Source organism: Buteo buteo, chromosome 8 (genome assembly GCF_964188355.1).
Source record: "Buteo buteo chromosome 8, bButBut1.hap1.1, whole genome shotgun sequence".
NCBI lineage: Eukaryota > Metazoa > Chordata > Aves > Accipitriformes > Accipitridae > Buteo > Buteo buteo.
In genome coordinates this window covers 24,285,719-24,312,426 of record NC_134178.1, presented here as the reverse complement: position 1 = coordinate 24,312,426, position 26,708 = coordinate 24,285,719, and the positions used below count along the sequence as shown (strand labels likewise).

The following is a 26,708-nucleotide window of genomic DNA, read 5'->3' as shown; positions in this document are numbered from 1 at the left end:
CCTGGGCGAGAGATTTCCAGGCACAGGCGGGCAGGAGATGGCATTTCCCACGCGTCGAGGCCACTTTCCCTCGGGCCTGATTCTCCGCCACCCCGCCATCGCCCGTAGGACCCGGCGACAAGCTTGCTCTTCCCACGGAAAGGCGCGGGCTGCCTGGAGCCGCGTAGCGGGGGGCGGCTGCGGTTCCCACCGCCTGACCGCGGTGGGGTTTGGTGACACGGGTGGGGGGAAGCGAGCGCTGCCCCCGCCCCGCGGGACGCGGCGCTGCCCGCCGTGTCCGTGTGCGCCGGCCCCGGGGCGGGGGCAGCCGGCGCCGCCGCTGCCCGTCTGCGGAGCTGGGGCGACCCCCGGCGGCCAGCGGCCGCCACTGAGCCGCCGCCGCCGCGGCGGGCCCCGGCCGGGAGCGGCGGGCGAGGGGCGCCGCGGGTCGTTGCCTGCGGCTCTCGTTTCCCCTTCGCTCCGAGCCTCGGCGGGCCAGAGGAGTGGCCGGCGGCAGCCGCGCAGCTCTTCGGGCTTCCGGTGGGATGCGTAAAGGGAGATTTGGGCAGCCCTTCCCCGTGCTTTGTTCCTGGAGGAACACCGAAGCTGCTCGAGTCGTTCAAAAGCTAGGGGTGTCTTAAAATACGTTTGACTTTTTTGGCAGTTAACGCTACGCTTTGCCCTGCCTGCGCAGAGGTCCCGTGGATGTTATTTTTTTTCTCATGATGCTTCGTACCTGCAGCTGGCTGCAGCAAGGGAAAATAATTTTACGCTTCTTTGCTGATGTCTTCATGTGAATCGGCACACTTTCTTTCTTTCCTTGGGCTGGAAATAAGGTGTAGCTTTCACCAGAGAAAGCCCGAAGTGATTCGGTATTTTGTTAGGGTAGCTTCTTTCAGTAGTTTGTTCTCATGGCTGTAGTTAATGTTGCCCTTCATGCTAAACAGCTTCCTGATTTTAAAATGGCCAGCCAGTGGTAGTGCAACGTTTGTAGCAACTGGTCCTTTTGCTCTGAAATTCACTTTTTGATTGGTACCAATCTTGCAGCTTTGGCAGGACGTACCAGCTCCCAGGAAGCATTCCTAGGAAACTGGTGGGCCTTTTCGCAATCCTGGGGTGCCTGTGAACAAGAGAATTGAGGATAGCGTATTAGAAGATGTTTAAAAATAATCTGACGTGTTTTGAATTTAGTCTTTCTATCTTGAAGTTGTGTGCTAATGACAGACTCAGGATAGCCATACTCTGCAAGTTTTCAGGAGCTTTTGTTAGAGATTTTTTAAATTTATTTTTTTTAAAGTTTCTAGGAAATTAGGGGGGTTTTGTTTTGATTTGGTTTGGGTTTTTTATGGCTGTTATTGATGCATAGCAGGGAAGAGAAAGAACAGTTTATGAAATGATGGAATGGGGTTTCAGTTGAATGCCTAGAGCTGGTTACCTACTAACTAGTTAGTGGGTTAGTAACTAACTAACAGGTTTCTTGCCTGTTTGGAAATGCATGCACATGAAGAAACAACGGTGAAAACAGGATGATCTGAGTTTGGTCTAAGTCACAAAGGAAAAATTCCCCAGAGGTACATGAATGAAGAAATAAAATCGCTGTCTATAATTTTGGGCACTGTAGTTTTAACTGCTACTATTCCTAGCAAATCAGATAATTTTGACCAAATGTGTCATGTTAGCTACTCCAAAATTGGCAGTTTTGTTTCTATGGTAGTGTGTATGGCAGTGTTGCCTACCTGTTTGTCAGGATTGAAGTATCAGCATCACAATACTTCAGTCATGACACTGGTACACAAGGTCTGTGGCTTGAGCTTTTCTGCTGTATTTGAACTTGCTCTGAAGAAGGCATCATCGTGGTGCCTACCTGAAAACAGAGGTGATCGGCAGTCTCTAGCATCCTATTTGGTGCCTACGAAAAAAAAGAAGAAGAGATTAATCTTTATTGTGTTCATCTAGTTTGAGATTTAGTAGGCAGACCAAAGATTACTTTAGCTAATTATGCTCTCTAATTGGATTAAAAAAGTTATTAACCTTTTAAACAGGCTCTCCAGAGTGGTATGTCAGCATGTACTGATCTAATTTGCAGCCAGCTATTGGTTCCACTTGCAATGCTGGCAAGTGGAGGGCAGGCAAAGGTCAGGTCGTTCCTTGGTATGAGGGAGGGCAGGGAAAATGTCTGGGGCCCCACTCTGCCATGACCAGGGTGCAGGAGAGGATGGTGGTGCTCTGGCAGCAAGTGCACGAGTGCAAGTTCTCAGTGTGTAACGCTGGGCTGGGTATGTGCCCAAGTAGCTTTCTGCCCTACCCTCTGCATACTTACCAGTCACGAAACTAGCTGACATTGTACCAGGAGGCTGAATGAAGAGAGAAAACTCTCCCCAGAGGGATATTTTTCTCTCCTTTGACTCTGTCTTGCCTTTGTGTTTGCCTTTCTAATGGCACATATTACAATGCTTCTTCACCCTGCAGATGGTAAGGAGTTCCTCCTGGGCAAAACCCTCAGATGTACATTACAGAGTACATGGCTGGCCAAAGTTGTAGTGAGGGAAAAAGCTACAAAGCAGCATAATATTTGCTGCACATATTGGAAGGTATGATTAGTCTTTTACAAATTTTGGACCAGGACTGTTGGTGACTTTTTCATTTCTGATGAATTTAAGTGGTGCTCAATGTTTGCTCCTCTGCGTCACTCAGTCCCATGCGTGCAAGGCCAAAATAGCACTATCTGAAAATGTCAGAGATAACCAGAGATGTTTAGATATGCTCATGATCAAAATCATAAAGATGGATGGAAATTGGGTCTGCTGTAGCATATCTACAAGAGCTTTCCTGCGAGTATTTTTCCTTGCCCAATGTGCGTTAGGACTTCTGAAAATTTTTTTCTACCCATATCAACATAACAGTATATGAAGTCATATAGGCAAAAAAGAAGATACATGTTTATTTACTCAAACTTGCCCTATTAGATAGAAGCCAAATTTACAGCACAAAATCTCTCTGATATTCCATTTTCATATATCACCAAGAAGTTTAAATCCCCAACTCTCAAGATCCGTTGTATTTTTCTTTCTTGCTGTAATACTTTTCCACTGCTTGTAAGTTATAGCACCCTGCAAGACCTAGAGAACCGAGGCCAGCACTAGGCCATTTGTGGTGTCCATGCTAAAGACCTGCTGTTGGATGGATTTCATGAATGCAGCAGCTGCTGTGTGCTTGCTGCTTTCCTTCCTGCTTTCTTGACCAAAGATGATGTTCTACCTGCTACACAGAGCTCAGCCTTATTATTCTGGCTGTGTCACACTGTGGACTGCTGGCAGCACATCATATGGGTATCAGCCTGGTGATGGTGGACTTCTGTCACTTTGCAAATGGAAAGCTCGAGAGCTGACAACAGTCCTCAGCTGCCAGCTGGCTCTACCAAAATCCTGGCACTGAATAGAAGGAAATATGTCATGCTTCTGGTGCTGAGCTTTTTCTATAGTTCCGCTTCCAAATGCTTTTCTGAAAAGTAGCAGTAACTCTTCAGTTGCACATCTTATCATTACAAAATATTCAGAGAGACAGTTTGCGGAAAGTCAAGGATGGACTTAGTGGATGTGGTAATAACACTCAGTTCTTTTATCACATGGATCTTTGTTCTTTTTATGCAAATTTGCTGGGTTCAGCCTGGAGTGAGCAACCTGTAGCTATGGAATGCCAGACTGATACTGAATTTTTCTTAATGGAGTACCTACAACAGTAGGAGATGTAAAATAAAAACAGCGATTTTTTTTTTTTTATAAACTCCAAACAAAAAGACCTTTACCTGCCCTTACTTTATTACCAGCTATATGCATACCTTTTTGCGGAATGAAAGTGCAGTAAGTAGTTTTTTGTCATTATAGTCTTCGGTTTTGCTGTTAAGCTCTTCCTAGATTATACTGGGAGATTTCTGAACTGATTCACTGTCCTATGTGTTAAAACTAACATAGTCCAGCAAGGCTTGTAAGTCTTCTGTGTAGTTCGTTCAGCAAAGTTTATGCTGTAATGGAAACATTCAGTGGGAATATGTAGTTGTAACCTGTACGGTCTGAAATGACGCATGCTTGGAAAATTCTTAATGTGATATGTTGTAATGAGGGGTTATAAAAGTATGAAAAATAGATTCCTACCCTATTCCTCCTCTGAAAGATTGATTATATGCTTCTCAGAAACGTGCTTTCAATTTTGGAGAGCTGAGTATTGTCTGTTGTGGTTTATGAGCAGGTATCCCTGAGTAAATATGGCCCTTCAGCAAGTGGACCTGATACTCACTTGAGGCAGGGAGGAACACAAAACTTGGAGTTGTGTAGTCTCGTCATCACCTCCTGGTTTGTGTTAGAATATATTCTTGAAACCCCAGCTGAGAGAAAAGTTGTGCTGTTAGTGTACTAAAGTCATTAACAGTAAGAGTGAATACCTATCTTGAAAATCTTTTAATTTTAAAAGACAGAGTGAAGAAAGAGATGTCCTCCCCTGTGTATGGAAAGAAAGCTGAGCAGAAGTAAAAGAAAAATAAGGTTAGGCCATGTGTTTGAGGACTACATTTTTGATTGGGGTATTGCATCTTACTTCTAGAACCACGAGCTTCTAGAGAAGCGGGTTCAATGCTCCCCCTTTCCCACTCAAGAAAGCCTGAAATATGTTAAAACCAAGTCTTGATTATGTACTGTCAAGCCAGTCTTCATCTGTTCCTCCTATAGATTAGACAGAACAGTTGCTGGCTGTAGTCCAGGACTGGCACAAATGTGTATGTGTATCTATATGTGTGTGTTTGTGTGTGTGTGTTTTGATTCTTCCTCCACAAAGGAGAAAATGGAATATACTGTATGTTCAGAAGAAAACAAAAATCTTCAGACTTATATTTTAACAAGTTCTGGATGGCTGTAGGTTGCCATGCGAGCAGATTTGTTTGCAAGGGCTCAGTGGCTCCATCTTGAAAGCTGATAATCAATATTTTTGTTCAAAGCTACTCAGACCTCTGCAAATACGCAACCTTAAAAATAATTTAAAGATTTTTTTTCTTTGGTTTTGATTTTTGAAAAAGTACTAATTTTAAAAATCACTTTCAAAAGTAATGAAGCATATAAAAAGTGTAAAAAAACTGTGAAGAAGTCTAGAGATAATAGGTCAAATACAAGTATACAGGTTTTGGAGTGTTGTGTGGAACCAAACACACTTTTCAGAATGTTAGTTAGCCCTCGGTATCTGATAAATTCACACTCCAAGTCTAATCTGTGTTTCTTCCCTTCAATAACATTGTCACTTTATAGGTAACAGGAAAGAAAATGTTATTTACAATATAGTTGAAAGCACAATAACACTCAGAATAACCGTAACGTCAAAGTAAATTAAAATTCAATTTTATTGTGCTGATATTAAAACTATTGGAGAGTGTGCACCATAGGGAATTATTCAGCTATTAGCTATTTCTGTGCTAAATGGAATTTCAGCCAAGCTGGTTTTGGGGGGTAAATACTGAAGATAAAACTGGGACTTACGCTGTCATTTTCAGCTTCTAGTTTGTACCTTTTTTCGTCTGTTAAAGCCTTTGTGTCCCAACTGAACTGTAAGATTCCAGAGGTCAGAAGTGTTTTGTACGTGGCTTTTTGCATGGCTACAACTGATCACTGGACAAACAGCAGCAGCAACTTGGATACCAGTGCAAAACAGCCTTGTTGAAATGACCATTTAGTGGCAACAGGTCCTAGGATCCAGCTCTTAGTCCTTATTTGGTTGTACTTCTCCCCTTCTGAAGGGGGGGGGAGGTTTGCTGTCATCACTTGTGTCAGAATTAGCTGCTTTCCAGTCCCCTCTGTCATAGGTCAAACCACTGTGCAAACTCCTCTTGGGAGGTAAGTGGCATAAACGCACTGGGACAGCTCCTTCTCTGTGATCCCTGAAAAGTGTAGAAGAAACAGATCTGAATCTAGAGTCACTGCTACTTTACTGATGGTGCTGCAGAAACCAGACAGATTCACAGGAGTTGTTTTCACGCAGTTGACGCTTCCTTGCAAAAATCTTTGGCACCGGGCTGTGAAATTGCTAGGTAGCACCCTAAGCCTGTTGCCGGTTTACCAGGGCTCCTGTTGTGGTACAGACATACCAGAAGGATGAGGCTTAGCTTTCTTTACCCCTGTTAGTTTCTGGTGCCAAGTGCTTCTAGTAATCTTTTAAAAATAATAACAATAACAACAACAACAATGTCTCTGTCAATATTTTACTTTACAAACTAGTGGTGAATGTATGTCTGTAACTCCCTCCAATTCTCACAGGTAAATGCACTTCCTGATTCTGAACTGGAGGAAATGTGCAGTTTTGAATCCCAGTTTTGGAAATCCTGTTATCTCTATAATCATGGAAGGCAGAGAACAACACAAGACATATACAAAACATGATTTTTTTTTTTCCTTTCTCTACTGCAGTCCCAATTGTTTTTTTCTAAAATCCTATTCAGCAATTTGAGGAAAAGTTTTAAGGGCCAGAACAATTCAAGTACAAGTTGAAAAGTGCTTATAAAAGGAGTGCCAAAACTAGGAAAACATGTAACAGCACCAATATGAAGCTTTGAATATATTGCTGCTATGTTTTCCATAACTAGTATTCTGATACTGGCTGCATGTTGTATAAGTAATAGTATCATTTATTTTAAGAAAATAGCATTAGAAAAGAAATACTATTATTCTGACATCAGAAGCATTGAGGTCTTTAAATCTCATTGCTGAAAAAGAAACTGGGGTGACCAAATCATGCCTTTTTTTTTTTTTTAAGCTGACTGTCTCCTATGAAGTTCTGTATGATCAGGGTGCTTTTGTTTGGCTTGGGTATTTAAGTACTGTGGAAAAAAAAAAGGGGGGGGGGGAAGCATGGTGCAAGACAGAATACTAATGATTAATATATCTATGTCTATGCCTTTTACATTTTCTTTTTAATTTAGGGTGAGCTTTCAAAAGAGATAGTACTACAGTAAACACCTTAATATCATAGACATTAGGGGACAACAATTTCCTTAAACCTTCTTTGAAAATCCAAACTTTCTCTAGGAGATGGAGAAATGTTTAAATGGTAGGATATATGAAAGCTATCTATTCTTCCTTCAAAAACAAGAATGTGGACCATAAAAACTTTCACAAACGTGTTCCTCTTATGTAGGTCTGCAAATTTTGATAATACCTAAGCAATGTGTGTGTGCTGTTTTGCAGTCGTCATGTGAATTTACCCATCTTTCTAGCAATAATGAGGTGAAGAAGATCTGTAGCTGTCCTGTTAAATATTGATTTTTCTTTTTTTTTTTTAAATGATCACTTGGGCATCTGAAAGTCAGACTTGACGTGTATTATTAAATATTGACTTTTCAGAGCCTCAGTCAATCTTTTAAGACATTGAGGAATTTTATCATATAGGCTTGGGAAACACTGTACCCTTAACATATCTACAATACTGCATTTCACTATTAGTTCAAAAATCTGATAATCTTATTCTTTAAAAAATTGTTATGTTTTCATTTATTTTTGCATTTTCAGAGAATTGAGGGGACGCTCTAGGAAGAATGGAGCTGTTATAGTGGAGGATAACTTGTTTTTCTGATGAAAGTATTTTCTTTCTCATCTCATACAAAATGAGTGTTTGTTAACAGCAGAAGCAGCCAACTTTCGTTCTCATGTGCTTCAGGTAAGTTATCTTATGGGGTTTTTTTGCTAACAGGAGATGGAATTGGGCATTCCTTTCTTGCTCCAAAGTAATGAAATGTTTACCTGTTCAGCAAATGTAAGACCTCAGAAGAACAGTCATATATTTGCATGTTTTCTGGTAAGTTAAAAGTACTTTGGAGTGTTTGCAGTGGATCAGTGAACTTGATCATGGTATTAAAATAGCACAATTTGGTGCAGTTTCTACTGTAAACAATCCTTTAATAATGTTTTTATTAAATTATTTTAAGACTTAAGATTATATATCATGTAGCCACATATTGTTTAATATTCTCCCTCCCCCCCAACTGTTTCATAAGGTGTCACACACTTTGGGACAATTTCTAGAGAAAGGCTCTTCCTTAAATGTGTTGTGTGGCTATGAGACTATCTGATCTACTTTAGTTTTCCCCTCCAGCTGAAGTCTTTGCTCTATGAGGGACTCTTCTCTTGTTGAGGTAGAGGTATATGAGTCCTGTAAATCCAGGAGGGTCTTAGCATGGGTGAGCAGTGAGTCCTTATGTTGCTGGTAGACTTGGAAGGAAATGCTGGCTGGTTCAAGCAAGCCCCAAGGCTGCAGGGTGTCAGAAGCTGGGAGCATACAGTAGAGGAAAAATCATAATATGCTTGCCTCGGTATTTCCCCTAGGATTCATTACTGGGTAGCGTCAGGGGCAGGATACTGGTTTGGAAGAGCTTTTGGCCCTGGCCAGTACAGCTCTCTTTATGTTTTTGTTACCTGATGCATCTGAGCTCTCCTGCCTGCCACATCCTGCGACATGAGCTTTGGTGGCAGGTCCTCTGCCACTCCTTGGGATCCACCCTGAAGGGTTGGGATGGGGAGTCACCCTGTACCTCCTGTGGTCAGTTTCTGCCCTGTTTTTGCAAGAGCAGATGCACCTATGTTTAGTCTTCCATGCTATTTGCTGACCCTCTATCAGCAAGTGAAAAACATTCCCTGTAAGGTGCTTGGGTAAGGGAAGAATAGAAAGTAGTTAAATTGAGAAACTTCTTTGGCCAACTGTGCTTTGTAGTGCCTCTCAGTAGAAGGCATTTGTTGTCTTTCTCCTGTCTAAACCAAGGCTGAAATTTAATTTGAATGTCCTCTAGCCATGCAATACCCATGGGAATGAATCCTATAAAACAGCCTGTATCAGGCCTGTACAAATTGTAGACCTGCTTAGTCTGAATGAGCTTTAACTTCATTATGTTAGTACACAATAATTAGTAGAAAACTGAAATGCAATTTTGTCTGAAGAATGGCAGTTCTAGGGCTTTACCTCACCTATAGCCTTGCAAGGCTTTTAGTGTCCTGACAAGCAATCTGTCAGAGCAGGAATGTTGAGTGCATTCATTTTTTTACTTCAGTTCTTTTCTTACAGCAGCTCAAGTGACTCCACTGAAACTCTGGCATTTATCACAGACAAAATTAGGTCAGAAGAGAGCACAGAGGTACTGAACTGAAAAGAGATAAATTCATCCTTAGAAGAAAAAAAAAAAAGTCTCAAGCTGCAAACTTGGGTTTAATTTGTCTCTTCCACATAAGGTAAGACTTTTCCTAAGGGATTTTCCAGCCAAGCTAACAGTATCTTTGATATAAATGTACTATCAAGTTCTATAGGAAGAATATTAAGTATTTTTTGTTGAGCTATTTAACTTCAAGTAACTAAAGAACATGTTTTTTCCTAGATGTAAGCAAAAGTAGCCTAGGGAAGAATCTGTTCCAGTTTGGTCTTATGTTTTGTGTCCAGTTGTGCAAGCTGGTGAGCATGTTTAGGTAGCAGCAAGAGTAGCAGGATTCATTTGTCGTTATTAATTTGCAGGACCCTAGTACTTGCATTCTGGTTACTACCAGTCTGATGATAAAGCTGATATATAAAAACTGGCTATATGTATGACTGACTACTGGAGTGACATTTTCTAGTGTGAAAAATTATAACTTTCTAATCGACATTTAAGGAAATAAATATTAGCATCTTTGCTGTAGTACATATTCCTTAATTGCCTTTGCTTTTACAGTTTAGATAAGGTTTTGAATTTTTCACTGGGCCTAATTGAACACATACATACAGAAATAGCATGCTCTTAGGAAATAGCCTCATGAAGAAGATGCCTCTGGTTTTACCTAAATATCTTTCAGAACACATGGGTGTATCTGCCACTTGCTCTTCATATCATGTAGATCTGATATTACTCAGATCCTTTCTACAGGGACTCTTGTCTTCTAAAAGCTTTTGTAAGCAATTACTTCTCCTGTTGAATTTGCTACCTAAAGCTGTAAGACTACTGCCTCTAACAATAAACTGGATAAGTCTGGGTAACTATTCCAGATCTATCGGATATTTTTAATATTAAAAAAAAAAAAAAAATATTGAAAACTTTCTTACAAAAAAACCTACAACTTTTCTGCAAGAGGGGAATCATCTGGTTCACACTGAATAGCACTACATCTAACATTTAATAGTCCCAGAGAATCAAAGTCTTTTGCAGCAGAGAGGATGTGGGGAAGAATACTGGAAAGGACAGGTAGGATACAGGAGATGGTTTCTGATGATTTTTCTAGTGTTAATAATGTGTTGCATCATGTACTGTGTACTGATCCTATTATTTACCTTTATGATATGACTGAATTCCTTGAGACTACTCACATGTGCAGTCTTAAGCACAGGAGTGTTTGTAGGCTCAGTGCCTTAGTCCATGGGTTGTGAGATCTACATACGGTCTTCTAAGAAAGAACAAATAGGGACCTTGGTGCAAGCTTCTGCAAACGGAAAGATAAGGCAGAAGCTGTTCAGCTGTTTCCTGATCAGGAGAAAGAACTTGACAGAGCTCTGGCCACCAGGCTGTAACTATGACAGTGAACAGCTGAGGTGACCAGTGACCCCTAAAAAATTTAAATATAGCATGAAGCAAGTCAGCAAAATACATGTGGTTACAGATGTTCTCTGGTTTGTGTCAAATCAAGGTTATGAATATGTCCACATAGTTCCAGTGAAAAAAAATCTGAATAGAAGTACCTCTGAAATTTGACATTTGTACCCCAATACTGAATCCTCATATTTGAGGCTAAGTTTAGCAGCGATTAGGAAAAAAAAAACCTAGTCCTATTTTGAATGCAAAATACATACTAGTTAAAAATCTAGCTAAAGGAAGATCTTTTTTTTTTTTCCTCATCTCTTAGTAAAACTTTGTGGGGGAGCGTACTGTAGCTACACAAATTGTATTTGACAAAAACTAGTAGATGTTTGTTTAAAAGCATCTCCTATCACCAAGTCATTTCTAATAATAGCTTAACTTTTGATGCTTCTGATATTACAAATTATTTTTGTAAATGTTTTTTAACAAATTGTCAAATATTTATGTAAAAGCTTTTACTGTATTTGCAGCTGTATCTTGGGGTGTCAGACACTGACTTTTTTAGATAATTTATTTTAAGAATTATTATTCTAATTTAGCACATCTAATAGTAAAATCAGATCCTGAAAGGTAAGGACAGACTTTTTATAAGGTTGGTAAATCAAAGTTATTCTGTTAAGATCCTACTGTTATTGTTATAGAATATATAATTAACCAGCTTCTAAAGAACTACCACATCTGCATATGGGAGGAATAATTCACTGAGGTAGAAAGAACAAGACCTTCTTAATGTCCTTGTAAATAACATAGAAAATCTGAAGATTTGCCTGGGAGCTGATGTAAAAGAAAAATCTAGTTTAATGTGCTGACCTGATTCTGTTCCTCTTGGTAACCTTGCAATAAGGTTTTAAATCAGATGGAGCATATCTGAGAACCTAACAGAAAGCAGTGTGGGTAATGAAGTGTTTTAAATAAAATACAGAAAAAATATTGGTAATTCTGAGTTTGGGGTTGGGTGGGTTTTGTTGGTTGTTTTTGGTTTTTTTCTTTCAAATATGACAAATTATTTTAGAGCATAAGTATATATATGCCAAAGCGTGTTTGTTTTCATGTGTTGTCACTTAAATTTAAAAAAAGGAAAACCTGTGTCTGTGTACATTCACATACACATGTACGTGTGCACACATTATGTTTCATTGAGATGAAACATAATGATTGTTTTCTTAAGAATAACAGATTACATTTTAACACAAGCTTTAAGAACTTAATGATGTTTTTCAGCTATTACTACCCCAAATGGGTGCAGCTTTTACTTTCTTCAAATTTAATTAAAAGAAATATATTGAAACACCTTTTCTGCACCTGAAGTATCAGCCATGTTAGGTACCACAGCTTAAAAACAAGACTAAGAAAATTAAGCTGTATGTCTCACTAAGCAGAAGTACATTTGCAAAAAAGATGATAATGGGAATTACAGTAGCTCAGACTAACTACTTTCTCTGATACCAAATGAACACAGTGCTAGAGCATTTCTCTTTGAAATGCTTCCAAAGCTGCAGTTGCTCAAGGGCTATAAGGAGCAATCATTTGAGACAAGGACAAGTCAAATGTCTCTTCTGAAGTGCCAAATTGTATTTTTTTCAGCCAGTATTCTCAAAATGGAAGATAAAGTTCAGAGTCTTTTGCAAGAGAGCTTCAGTGCAATCTGCACTTTGGAGAAAAGTCACTGTGGTTTAAGTGTGAGTGATAAAGACTTTTGCTGTACTAAATGAAAGTGCAGGATTTCAAAGTTCAGTGTTTGCCTTGCAACAATTGCCAGCTTCTGATATGGAGACTCTGAAGCGAGGTTGATCTTTGCTCTCAGCATTGCTGGTTTTGTCTCAGAGGTTGAAATTGTCAGGGAGAAACCAGACCTCCTTAGAGCTGAATTCTAGTTTTCATTTCAACAGACTGCTTCTAGGTAGGAATTGTCAAGAAGCCTGCACAGCTTTTCATTTGCTCTGTGTCTGCCTTGAATGAATGGAGCTGATTGGGAATTTTATGGTTAAAGAAATCTGCTCTAATTCTGATCCATAAGAAAACTTCCTGACCATCATTTGGGTGGGTGGAAGAGAAGAAGAGAGAAAGAGAAAGGTTCTGCTGCCAGATAGCAAGTAGCACTGTTATAAAAGCTCCTGCCAGTAAGCTGAGGTTCAGGCTGAGATTGCTGTCCCTCCTGCATGACCCGAGGGTGTCCCCCAGCCACAAGCTCTCCAGGCAGGGGCTCCTCGCACTGTTTATACAAAGTGGAATAGCTCCAGCAGAGCGGGAGGTACTTTCTGCAAAATAGCTGGTGATCAAGTTACAGCCTTGGGATCTTGGAGACCAAGGTTCAAACACGCTTTCTGAATAGCCGAGAAGGATTCACTTTTGGAACAACTTCAACACAAAGGCTTCTCTGCTATGTAAAATCCCTCTTCAAGCAAATCAAATGTGTGAATCTGTATTTTTGATGGCTCGGAGATGTGGCCTGAGAGCTAGGGTATTCTGAAGTGAATCTGGGTCCATAATTGTGAATGAATGGCAGACTTTGAAAGCTCTCATTTTCTGTCCTAATGTGACTTTTGTTGTTGTTTAAATCTTGATCTTCTGCAGGATTTCTCTAGTAGTTTGTAGGGTGGCCTATAATAATACCACATGGGTATTATCAACAGGGTCAAATGGGCGTATGACCATATGTCTCTCTCTTACCTTCTACCACTTGCAGAGCACTTGCTAAATGCCGTGCATTGCTCAGATCACTTGCAAGGAGTGAATTAGGGTTGCATAGCAAGTTAGGCTGTCTGTGAGATCCCAGCTTTGCTGTGGAAGGTATGAATATAATGAGGGAACTGGAAAAGGAGGGAAATGCAAAGGAAGCCCATGAATTACAGGAAAGTTAAGTGATACTCCAGGTACAGCATATTAAAAATACACTCCGTTACAAAATGAGTGTAGTCCCCACTAAATGAGCTACGAAATGATTAGCTGAGGAAAGGATGACAGCCCGATAGTGGATTTCTGTGAGCTGATTCTTATTTCCGTGGTTTTCATTCTCTTCATGAGTAGGAACCACTGTCCTATTCTGGATTGACCTGTTTGGAGACATCCACCTAACTTCAGCCTTGTTCTTTTGTCTTTCATCACTGCTGCCTCCTTGCTTTATTCCCTTGCTGTCCACCCCAGGCCTCTCATCAAACTGCTGCCACCTGCTCCTTGCCTCCTTGTCTGTGCTGCCCATGCTGCTGCCTGTGAAGCAGTGGGGGAATCAAGCTAAACAAGATTTTCCCATTCTGTGCCTAGGTGAGTGTTCGGGCATGCTTCAGAAGGGGAGCCAGTGATTGGAACAAAATTAAATGAAATAATTGCATTTTGAGTTGCAGAGTATTTATAGACTGGTTAGGCTTGCTTGCTTGCTAAGGTAGGCTCATTTGGAAAAGTTACCTCTAAATACTGTTAGATATCAAAATGTACAGCTAGATGAAAGCATGTTCCTTACACTCAGATAAGCATGTCTTCCAAAGCATGTTGGAAGAAACCTGGTACAGTAAATACAATTCTCTCACATGTCAGAATAAAGGAAGCAGTGTTAACTGCATGTGTAGTGTTTGTGATACCAGGACTATAACCAGTCCCAGTATTATTAGTGTGGCCCTGTGGGGTTGTAACACAACTTGTGTAGCCTAGTGTTACATCTCTGACAGTTGCCAGCAGTGGATGCTTAAGGAAGAACGTGTAATGTATTAGCATACAGTGATACTTCCCAAGAATGTTTTCCTAACCTCCAGCAATTTGTAGTTCAGGAACCTTATGAACCAAGGGTGGTGACTGTGCAGTGAAAAACTCAATAGCTACCCATTTAGTATTCGTAATGAGGGAGTGAATGCTCATTTAGCAAATGTTATATGAGCACATAAAGACTCTGTGTTCAGTCTATATATACAAGTGAGATGGGGAATTAATTTCCCCATTTCCTGCCTTATGAATGTTTTACTTGAGAATGTTTATACTATTTTTTAGTTAAGTTCAGAAAACAAGGGGAGAGGCCCATGGTAAAGAATACTTGGATAGGGGAAGTTGAATAGTGATATTTAAAATAACATTAAGCAATGTTCTTGATGTTGTGAACAGTGTTTCTTATTCCCATTGCAACTCTAGTCTTTAAAGCTAAGCAAGTTCTTTTAAATGTTGTAGCCTTGTCACTCATTTTATAGGTGAATTATTTTAGCATTCTAGAACATTTAATCCATCATGTAAGTCTATAACATAAAAGTGAGGATGGCCAATTATTTCTTTTATGTAATTTTGTTGTAGGCACTGATATATATCTCTGGAGAATATTTTCAGGTAGTGTAAATAGCTGTTCCATGTAAAATTTCCTTATGTTCTGTCTCTAGGAATCTTCTGGCAAATATGTATCTATTTTTAGTTCACTACTGCTCAAACTTTTATGTAAAAATATTCGACATAGACTTTGTTGTTATTGCAGAGATGCAATAAAAAGCAATAAGCAAAGATTGTTTATTTTGGAGAGGAGGATGTAGAAAATACATGTAACTTCATTTCTAATGTAAATCTTTCTGTATATTACAGTACATGATCATTTTTGAGATCCAATTTAGACCCTGGTCCTGCAAATTCAACCATATAAGGTCATGACATAAGAAGATTCTGGGAATCTGGTGCCTCCTGCTCTGAACAAACCCTGAAAATGAGGCCTTGAAAAGCCTGTTCAGGACATCTTTTCTATAGATGTCTGGAAATGTCTCCTATTTAGCTTATCTAGAATCTGGATCTTATCTAGCAGGAAGGAGATTTGTGCCAGGCCTCACCTTGGTGACTGTTTCTACATTGGTCTGTTGTTTAATAAGTAGAAGTAATATTGGAATTGAAATAAGGAACCATCTTATCTTTCCTGTCTGCGTGGGAATGGCAAAAGCCCAGGTCCTCAAGCTCCCTCCTGCCAGCGCTCCTTCCAGATCTATCAGTTTTCATCTCCTGATTGTACACTGGTGCAGGATGGAAAGTGCTCCTGGTGTGCATGGTGTTCACCTGGATTGTGAGAGTAGTGTGTGGGGGTCTAGAACCCAATTTTTTCAATGCCTGAGAAAATGGTCTAAACACTATAGCCTTTCCACAAAAGAAAGATACTGTCAGCTTCCACTTCTCTGAGTTGCAAGTGGAGATTCAGGTGTTGTCCTGGGTTCAGCTGGGATAGAGTTAATTTTTACAGGAACCTGGGAGGTGGGGGGCATAGCCGGGGCAGCTGACCTGAACTAGCCAAGGAGCTATTCCATACCATGTGACATCATGCTCAGTATATAAATGGGGAGCGAGGTGGGGGGGTGGTCTGGACTTTCGGTGGGGAAAGTGGCGGAGCGTCGGGTCCTGGGTGGTGAGCAGTTGCACTGTGCATCACTCTTTTTGTATACTCGTTCATTAGCACCGTTGTTGTTGTTGTAATTTCTTTGTGTTGTTCCAGTAAACTGCCTTTATCTCAACCCTCGAGGTTCCAGGTTTTTTTTCTTTTCTCCGTCTCCCCCCTATCCCACTGGAGGGGGGCAGGAGGAGTAAGCGAGTGGCCGCGTGGTCCTTTTTGGCGCCCAACATGGGGCACGAAGGGTTGAGATAATGACAGAGCTGGCCAGAGTGTGTTGAAACAAATTTGTTATACACATTCCTTATACTAGATAAATAGATGTTAGTCACAATGTTGATTCATTTGTTTACATGGTGGCGTTTTGTAAGCTCTTATATGCTCTATGTATTGCCTGTAGTTGTGTATCTCATCTCTGGGAGAGTGATTGGGAGTATCATTTTGCTGTACTGGGCAATGTCGACTTGTGAAATGATTACATCACTGGTCATGAGGTTAAGCTGGTATCTGTATGAAGCAGTGATATCATTTCCATACTTTGGGCACCTTCTGTCGGATTTTATTGGTAATTACAACCAATCCATGGGGAAGTTAGGGGGGGATACTTCCCCCTGTCCGTTTGCCTCCCTTTTCTCCTTCCAACTAATTACAACAGCTTTCGAGAATTTTGAATATCCTTGGGATGCGCAAGCCAGTGTGCTGTTAGTGCTATGCCTCCTGAATATGTTTCAGGTCTTGTTTAGGGCTACAAAAAGGGTCTTTAGGAGTACCACCCAGAGATCTGCCCCAAAGCTGGATATGCATGGGTGGCATGGCATGTGGGAGGATATGGGCAGGTATCTAGAGAACTTCTCACCTCCAGTGGCTTGGAAGTTCACTCATGAACAACTACAGAACCCTCATGAAGTGGTAGAATATTTGAAAGGAAAATGCTGTGGCTATTCCAGAGACACACAACTCGCTGCACTGTGCTGGGCCCTGGCCAGTATCTACCAAACACTGCTTGATACTAGGCAGCACCCTCAGGGGGAAAAGAGGGAAAACAGGGCAACAGGTACCGTGGCTACCCCAACCCCAATAACAGGCACTGTGGCTACCCCTACCCTGGCAACAGGCAGCGTGGCTACCCCAACCCTGGCGACAGGTACTGCAGCTAAACCAGAGAACCAACCTGTGCCAGTATCAGTCGCCCCTGTACAGAAAAAGAAACACACAAAGTAATCAATTTGCTTAGTGAGAGATGAAGATGAACCAGGTTCATCGCGAGAACAGGAGGAAGAGGAAGAACCTGAAATAATCACCCGATCTCTATCCCTGAGTGAGTTGTGTGACATGCGAAAAGATTTTAGCCGCCACCCAGGTGAGCACATTGTTACCTGGCTGCTCCAATGCTGGGATAATGGGACCAGTAGTTTGGAATTAGAGGGTAAGGAAGCCAAGCAGTTGGGATCTCTGTCTAGGGAAGGGGGCATCGACAAGGCGATTGGGAGAAAAACACAAGTCCTCAGCCTCTGGAGGCGACTTCCGTTAGGTGTAAAGGAGAGAGACCCCTTCAGGGCTGAAGTTATATGTCACCAAGGCAAGTGGACCACCATGGAGAGAGGTATCCAGTACCTGAGGGAATTAGCCGTGCTGGAGGTGATTTATAATGATCCAGAAAATGCGCAGTCACCCACAGATCCAGATGAAGTCCAATGCACACAACCGATGTGGCGGAAGTTTCTACGAAGTGCACCACCAACCTATGCCAACTCGTTGGCAGTAATGTTCTGGAAAGAAGGCTACAGACAAACGGTGGATGAATTGGCTGTCCAACTCCGGCAATACAAAGGAAGTCTCTCTTCCTCCCTATGGGCCTGTGTCTCAGCTGTAGAGGAATTGTCCCGAGAGTTCCAGCAATTCAAAGTGGAGATGTCCTCCTCCTCACCTGTACAGGCCCGCATCGCAGTTATTGGGAGTAAGCGTTCCTCTGCCCAAGAGAGAGGAGAGAGAAAGTACACACGACAGGCTAACCTGTGGTTTTACCTGCGTGACCATGGAGAGGACATGAGGAAGTGGGATGGAAAACCTACATCAGTCCTGGATGCACGGGTATGGGAGTTGCGAGACAAAGCAACCAGAAAAGAGGATTCTTCTTGGAAAACTGCTGCTCCAGTTTCCCATGAGCAGTCCCCCGAATGCAGTAGATGGGCTGATCTCATTTCTGATCCTCTTGAAGGGACTTCTGATTCACATGTGAGAAAAGTGAGTAACAGATACTCTAACCAGGATTAGAGGGGCCCTGCCTCCAGCCAGGTGGAGGAGAGGGACAACTGAGTCTACTGGACAGTGTGGATTTGATGGCCTGGCACATCAGATCCACAGGAATATAAAGCTCTAGTAGACACTGGTGCACAATGTACCCTAATGCCATCAAGTTATAAAGGGGCAGAACCCATCTGTATCTCTGGTGTGACAGGGGGATCCCAAGAGCTAACTATATTGGAAGCTGAAATGAGTCTAACCGGGAATGAGTGGCATAAACACCCCATTGCAACTGGCCCAGAGGCCCCGTGCATCCTTGGTATAGATTATCTCAGGAGGGGGTATTTCAAGGACCCAAAAGGGTACCGTTGGGCCTTTGGTATAGCTGCATTGGAGACGGAGGAGACTGAACAGCTGTCTACCGTGCCTGGTCTCTCCCAAGACCCTTCGGTTGTGGGGTTGCTGAAGGTTGAAGAGCAACAGGTGCCAATTGCCACCACAACGGTGCACTGGCGGCAATATCGCACCAACCGAGACTCCCCGATCCCCATCCATAAGCTGATTTGCCAATTAGAGAGACAAGGAGTGATCAGCAAGACTCGCTCACCCTTTAATAGTCCCATATGGCCCGTGAGGAAATCTAATGGGGAATGGAGACTAACAGTAGATTATCGTGGGCTGAATGAAGTCACGCCACCGCTGAGCGCTGCTGTGCCAGATATGTTAGAGCTTCAGTATGAACTGGAATCAAAGGCAGCTAAGTGGTATGCCACAACTGACATTGCTAATGCATTTTTCTCCATTCCTTTGGCAGCGGAGTGCAGGCCACAGTTTGCTTTCACTTGGAGGGGCGTCCAGTACACCTGGAATCGACTGCCCCAGGGGTGGAAACACAGCCCCACTATTTGCCATGGACTGATCCAGACTACACTAGAAAAAGGTGAAGCTCCAGAGCACCTGCAATATATTGATGACATCATCGTATGGGGCAACACAGCAGAAGAAGTTTTTGAGAAAGGGAAGAAAATAATCCAAATCCTTTTGAAGGCTGGTTTTGCCATAAAAGAAAGTAAGGTCAAGGGACCTGCGCAGGAGATACCGTTCTTAGGAGTAAAATGGCAAGATGGGCGTTGTCAGATCCCTGCGGATGTGATCAACAAAATAGCAGCTATGTCCTCACCGACTAATAAAAAGGAAACACAGGCTTTCTTAGGTGTCGTGGGGTTTTGGAGAATGCATATTCCAAATTACAGTCTAATTGTAAGTCCTCTCTACCAAGTTACTCAGAAGAAGAATGATTTTAAATGGGGGCCTGAGCAACGACAAGCCTTTGAACAAATTAAGCGGGAGATTGTTCATGCAGTAGCTCTTGGGCCAGTCCGGATGGGACAAGATGTTAAAAATGTGCTCTAGACTGCAGCTGGGGAGAATGGCCCTACCTGGAGCCTCTGGCAGAAAGCACCTGGAGAGACCCGAGGCCGACCCCTGGGGTTTTGGAGTCGGGGATATCGAGGATCCGAGGCTCGCTATACTCCAACTGAAAAAGAGATATTGGCAGCATATGAAGGAGTTCGAAAGTGCCTCAGAAGTGGTTGGTACTGAGACACAGCTCCTCTTAGCACCCCGACTGCCAGTGCTGGGCTGGATGTTCAAAGGGAAAGTTTCCTCTACACATCACACGACTGACGCCACGTGGAGTAAGTGAATTGCACTGATCACACAACGGGCTCGCATAGGAAACTCCAGTCGCCCAGGGATTTTAGAAGTGATCACAGACTGGCCAGAAGACAAAGATTTTGGAATGTCGCCAGAGGAGGAGGTGACACGGGCTGAAGAGGCCCCCCTGTATAATAAACTGCCAGAAAATGAGAGGCAATATGTCCTGTTCACTGATGGGTCCTGTCGCATTGTGGGAAAACATCGGAGGTGGAAGGCTGCTGTATGGAGTCCTACACGACTAGTCGCAGAAACTGCTGAAGGAGAAGGTGAATCAAGTCAGTTTGCAGAGGTGAAAGCCATCCAGCTAGCTTTAGACATTGCTGAAAGAGAAAAGTGGCCAGTGCTCTATCTCTATACTGACTCATGGATGGTGGCAAATGCCCTGTGGGGGTGGCTACAGCAATGGAAGAAGGGCAACTGGCAGCGCAGAGGTAAACCCATCTGGGCTGCCGCACTGTGGCAAGATATCACTGTTTGGATAGAGAAGCTAGTGGTAAAAGTACGTCACATAGATGCTCATGTACCCAAGAGTCGGGCCACTGAAGAACATCAAAACAACCAGCAGGCAGATCAGGCCGCCAAGATTGAAGTGTCTCAGGTGGACTTGGACTGGCAACATAAGGGTGAGCTATTTATGGCTCGGTGGGCCCACGATACCTCAGGCCATCAGGGAAGAGATGCAACATATAGATGGGCTCGAGATCGAGGGGTGGACTTGACCATGGACACTATTGCACAGGTCATCCACGAATGTGAAACACGTGCTGCAATTAAGCAAGCCAAGTGGCAAAAAGCCCTGTCGCATGGGGGGCGATGGCTGAAATATAAACAGGGGGAGGCCTGACAGATTGACTATATCACACTCCCACGAACACGCCAAGGCAAGTGCCATGTGCTTACAATGGTGGAAGCAACCACTGGATGGCTGGAAACATACCCTGTGTCCCATGCCACTGCCCAGAACACTATCCTGGGCCTTGAAGAGAAAATTTTATGGCAACACAGCACCCCAGAGAGAATAGAGTTGGACAACGGGACTCACTTCCGAAACAACCTTGTAGATGCCTGGGCCAAAGAACATGGCATTGAGTGGGTATATCACATCCCTTATCATGCACCGGCCTCCAGAAAAATCGAACAATACAATGGACTACTGAAAACTACATTGAAAGCAATGGGGGGTGGAACTTTCAAACGTTGGGATACACATTTAACAAAAGCCACCTGGTTAGTTAATACTAGAGGATCCGCCAATCGGGCTGGCCCCGCCCAACCAAGACTTCCACATACTGCAGAAGGGGATAAAGTCCCTGTAGTGCGCATGAGGAGTATGTTAGGAAAGACAGTCTGGGTTAGTCCTCCCTCAAGCAGAGGCAAACCCATTCAAGGGGTTGTTTTTGCTCAGGGACCTGGGTACACCTGGTGGGTGATGCAGAAGGATGGGGAAGTTCGATGTGTACCTCAGGGAGATTTGATTTTGGGAGAGAATAGCCAGTGAATTAGGCTGTATGATATTTAACTGCTAAATAACCTGCCAATGCATGTCATTGTATCTATAGTGTCTATATGCCATATCAAGGGTATTACTGTAAAAATTACCCAGATGACTGAAGGATGGACTTTGAAACTGAGTCAAGTACAACAGCGATAGAACTTGAACTGGTGCCCAGCAATTTCCTCAAGATCAACATCTTTGACCTGCAGACCAAGGGCGTGGGTTGCACCAAATGTACCAGCCACAAGTTCCAGAGGCAGCATACAACAACCCAACATCTCACACCATCTCTCTTATCCTGAAGAACTGTTACAACAGATGGAGCCCCAAAGTCATGGACTAAATAAAATTGATGGACACATTAGAGGGATAGCCCACAGGCTAAAGGAATACCATTTGTGTGTGTGTGTGTGCAGGGAGGCGGGAGTCCAAATACTTATATCTAAGACAAGGAAAGTGGTAGTGGTTGATTGGAAAATGTAAGATCTGGGCATGATGTAGATGGTATAGAGTAAGGGGTGGATAATGTCCTGGGTTCAGCTGGGATAGAGTTAATTTTTACAGGAACCTGGGAGGTGGGGGGCATAGCCGGGGCAGCTGACCTGAACTAGCCAAGGAGCTATTCCATACCATGTGCCATCATGCTCAGTATATAAATGGGGAGCGGGTCGGGGGGGTGGGCTGGACTTTCGCTGGGGGAAGTGGCGGAGCGTCGGGTCCCGGGTGGTGAGCAGTTGCACTGTGTATCACTCTTTTTGTATACTCGTTCATTAGTACCGTCATTGTTGTTGTAATTTCTTTGTGTTGTTCCAGTAAACTGCCTTTATCTCAACCCTCGAGGTTCCAGGTTTTTTTTCTTTTCTCCGTCTCCCCCCTATCCCACTGGAGGGGAGCGGGAGGAGTGAGCGAGCGGCCGCGTGGTTCTTTGTTACCGGCTGGGCTGAAACCACGACAGGTGTCTGTGCAGATTTGTTCCTGGGTCAGCCTTTTGAACTTGTGTGTCTAAATTCTAGTTCCTGAATTTTTCCCACTTTAGGTGGGAAATCACCACTTTAGGTGATTTAATTCATATGATTAATTTGCTTATTGCCAGAAGCTCTTGTGGCTATTTTATTTGTGGCTATTCAGTTTCTGTCAAGGAAAAAATTTAGACTGGTATGGGAACACTTACAGACTAGTAAGGTGATTTGGATGGTCTGAGGCTGTAGCATTCATGCTGCCATGGTTATTTGCCAATCACCTATCTTCTCTAATTGGAGTATAACAACCCTGGCCATTTATCATTACGCATTGCAACATCAGTCTCTGGCCTTTTCCTGAACTCTTAAGAATTGTGACTTTTCTTTGAACTCTCAGCTTTTAGTTCCAGTGACACTATTGCCTGTTTATAACTGGTGTGCCATTTATCACTCTTGGGCTTAGAAATATCGTTGGGGGAAAAGACTCAAGTGCAATCATTCACACCTATGGTCTCTTTGTATTTGGACTTCACAGTTTCTGTGTAGTGTAACTGATAGGGAGAGATTAGTTACAAAACAGTAATTCCACTGAAGGATTGTTATAATACCGTACCATAAACTGTATATGATGCTCAAGAGGTTTGACATCATCGGGCTTCCGAGATTAAGCTACAGCATTTACTATTAGTCTCTGTCAGTATCTGTTTTAGAAGAGGGTTTTTTGTGTAACCCCAGTGTAAAATATAGGATATTTTGTAAATTAGGAAACTTGCTGTTGCATTAATCCTCTCAGAGTCATGTTAATAGTTAAATTATAGCATGACATAAACCAGATTTGGTACAAAAAGACACAAATATTTATTTTTATATGCTACAGAGAAATTCTCTGTACTGACTACTGACAAGGTCTTGACATATCAGACTGAATTGGGACTACTTTGGCATTTCATAACAGGTTTGTGTTCTGAAATAAAAAACCAGAAAGCAGCATGTAAACCTATCAGAAAGAGTTACTGGTGAGCCTGGAGTATCATTCCAGGAAAAAAAAAAAGTGTATTTTAAAAGCAAAGCAAATGTACTCCTTTCTCTCTCTTACATTCCCTTTTCCCTGTATAGTTGCTGCTATTTACACACACAAACTTACTTCTCTTGTGCCCCTAGGAAACTATAGCTTTCCCTTCTTTAAGCTGTTCTTCACACCTTTCTTTTACCTCATTTTTCTTCATCTCACTCTCTCCTGCCTTTTTCCATCACTTAAGTGAGAAACAGTTGAGTACATTGTGCTCTAATGTAATTTTGGCCAAGGAATGCTTATTTTTAAAGCGATTTGCCCTTATGTAGAGGAAATAAGGAATTGCTTCAAGACTCCCTCCTCCCTCGAAGTATGAAGTTGGTAATATGGGCAAGAGATCTTTTCACAATTCATATGAGGGAGACTAAATAAGGGAAGGGTTCAGAAAGCTGAATAGCTCCAGCTGTGACTTTGGGAAGAATAGATCAAATCTCAAGATTTCATGCCATGGAAATAAAAAATGTTTTCTTTGAAATCAGAAAAATTTTTGGTTTTTTGTTCACTACAACCTGAACCACTCAGGAAAACAATGATTAGAATAATGATTTCACTTGGCATTCTCTAATCAAATACTCCAATTTTTATACAAGATTCAGCAAGCTTATTTGCCATTCTTCCTTATGCTTCTTTTTGCCTCCCATGTCCAGGCTTCCTGGTTGGATGGTGTCTCCTCTCATCCCATACCTTCGTGATCACAGCATTCCTATGATGTCTTATGGTGTGGGAAGGAAGGCTGCAGAGGTGCCTGAGCCCTTTTCCTAATGTCTGCCTTCAGTATGCTTTTTTAGGATAGAGAAATATTAAGTTCCTATAAAGAATTCAATTTATGTCTGATAAGTAGTAAAATAAATTATTTTGAGATACATGTCAAATTTCACAGTAAACCTGTGCCAAAGCTTCCGACAACTTTCCTTGCATTTTAAAAAGCACCCTTCTCTTTACTGTGAAACACGGCCCCCTCTCTGGTGTTACTTGATAGTGAAAATTTTATGAAAACTTACAAACACATTAGAAGGAAAAAAGTGTGTGATAAGAGACTAGCTATCTTAAGGACCAATTAGCTGGGAAGTCTTAAGCCACGAGAAAAGACTCAGGAAAAAGTGTGGATGTAATTTTTTTCAGCTTTGGACCCCCAGTGCATATAGACACTTTCTTGAAATTCTGATTAAAGTGTCTAATGTCCAGGTGAGACATAAGACTGGAGAGCTGTTTTTTTTTTTTTCCTTCATTTTCAGCATTTCCTATTACCTAGCTCTAAATAGTCACATGCCAATATTCAAACTTTGCCTCCTCAGTAAAGTGCTTGTCTTGAATCATACACTGAAGTGCCTAGCTCTGGTGAGAAAGCCTTCTCCCCTCACGAACAGACCTAAATTTCATGTATTGTTTGTAGATCTAGCCTTACATTATGCTTTGCAGTAATTACCATTTAGAATAAAGAAATGTTGTGGTATCCCAATACAGCTATTGGTTAGGGTGCAACACCACTTATGTTTAATTAGTAGATAATTAGTCATTAGTAATTGTAAATGTTGTATATACTGCAAGCCTTTGTGACTAGCACTGTTGTGTTGAAAGGATTTCAATTTTCATTCCTTCAGGATAAGGTACTTAAGCCACTTTGTTTCTGTATTTAAAGTTAGTACTCAAATGAAGCCCTGTAAATCTTCATTCCCCTCAGAGGGGAGAATGTAAATGACATGAACCAGTCACCATTGGAATTTTTTTTTTTAATGCTGGCCTGTTCAAGGTGATGTAGTTTAAACAGTGTTTCATAAATCAGATGTGGTTTAGTGTCATTTAAAATACTCTATTTATTTTTAAAAATAGGGCTATAACTGAAGCAGAGACATATAAGACAGAGAAGGTTATTTTTGTTTAAATGTAGACAAAATGGTTAATTGATTCTTGCATCATCTACTGGAAGCTTCTCTAGCATTTCCTTGCTCTCTAAAATGTTGCTCAGAGGTTTTTAGTTCATATTATTTTAAATTACTATTTCACAAAGAGTACTACAAGCACTTGGGTGCAAGCTTCAAAAGATTTATTTTTGAGCTTTTGTATTGTGACTAAAACAGGGTTAGTATTACTCTTCTTCTCCGCAGAAAAAGACACCATGGCCTATTGTAAAAACAAAAAAAAGAAAAAATTGGAAATGCTACTTCTAGAGATTGGAAAAGGGATCTTAGTTTCTTTTTGTGGACAATCGACTGAGAATTTGATTTAGTTACGTAAAAGGTGTCTCTCCACAAGAGAGCTGATCTCATAATTCTGCCTCAGTAACAACAAATTATCCTCTGTCTAAAAAGTATGTGCATGTATTTCAGAGCTACCTGGGGGAAGTGAGTTTTGTTTTTTCCTTAACAATTCAGAGAGCATTGAGAAGCAGTCAGTGTATTGTAGGGGTATAGCATTATACTCTTAAGACAGCCCCCCACACATGCTCTTCTGTTTGGGGGTAGCGTTAGCTTTTTGTTCCTGAGATGATAAACCCCAGGGAATTTCCCTCCTGAGTGTGCAGAAGGAAAAATTGGGTCAATTAAGTTGCTTGTCTTTTTAGTTAATTTTTGTCTCAGTGGGTTATGAAAGATTAAATGATTAAAATTGGACTATAAATAATGTACTGAACTTGCTCTGCTGAGAGGTGCAATGTTGTCCTTCTCAGTAGGAGAACAATTTATACTGTAAATAAAATGAGTTCATTCTGTTGTCCAGGGACTGAAGGGGCAAGTGGGAAAGGAGGGACTAGCACAAGCTGCACAGCGGTAAGATCCAACTTCGATTTATCAAACCTAGCCTTGCTTCTGTGGCTCCACACAATTTAAGTAGGACTTATCTCAGCATGTACATGTGAATTTTATTGAATAAACTCCCTATCTGGTGATACGGGGTTTTTTCATATGGTTTATGTGATCTGTAATAGAGACTCTTACTCCTTTCCCTCAGATTTGAAAAAAATTGTAGTGGCTGCTGACGCTGGTTTTTAATGTGCTTTTTTAACATTGTGTTCTTCAAATTTGAAGTTCAGGAAAAAATCTTGTATTTTAGTGACAGGAAAATGCCTACAGCTTAGATTCTTTGAAAAAGTGAAAATGCTTTGTGACATGAATGCAATTTAACCTCTTAATATTCTCTGTACAGTGCCCTCTGATGTTTGCTTCTCGTGTACTTTCAACCCCATTGAAAATGCCCTAAGGTCCCACTTGATAACACTTGTGAGCCAAAGTGTGCTGAACTTCTGGAAGCTAATCAGAATGGTCTGCAAGTTGATGCATGTGAGTGTT

General features: G+C 41.8%; 1 long non-coding RNA gene across 1 annotated transcript; it reads left to right on the top strand.

Moving 5' to 3' along the window:
- The first annotated feature begins 6,950 nt into the window (after positions 1-6,950).
- LOC142033704 (uncharacterized) lies at positions 6,951-26,664 on the top strand. The gene is made up of 4 exons (XR_012651307.1): positions 6,951-7,668; positions 9,070-9,230; positions 26,140-26,189; positions 26,566-26,664. It is a non-coding gene; the product is annotated as an uncharacterized LOC142033704 (long non-coding RNA).
- Positions 26,665-26,708: the final 44 nt, after the last annotated feature.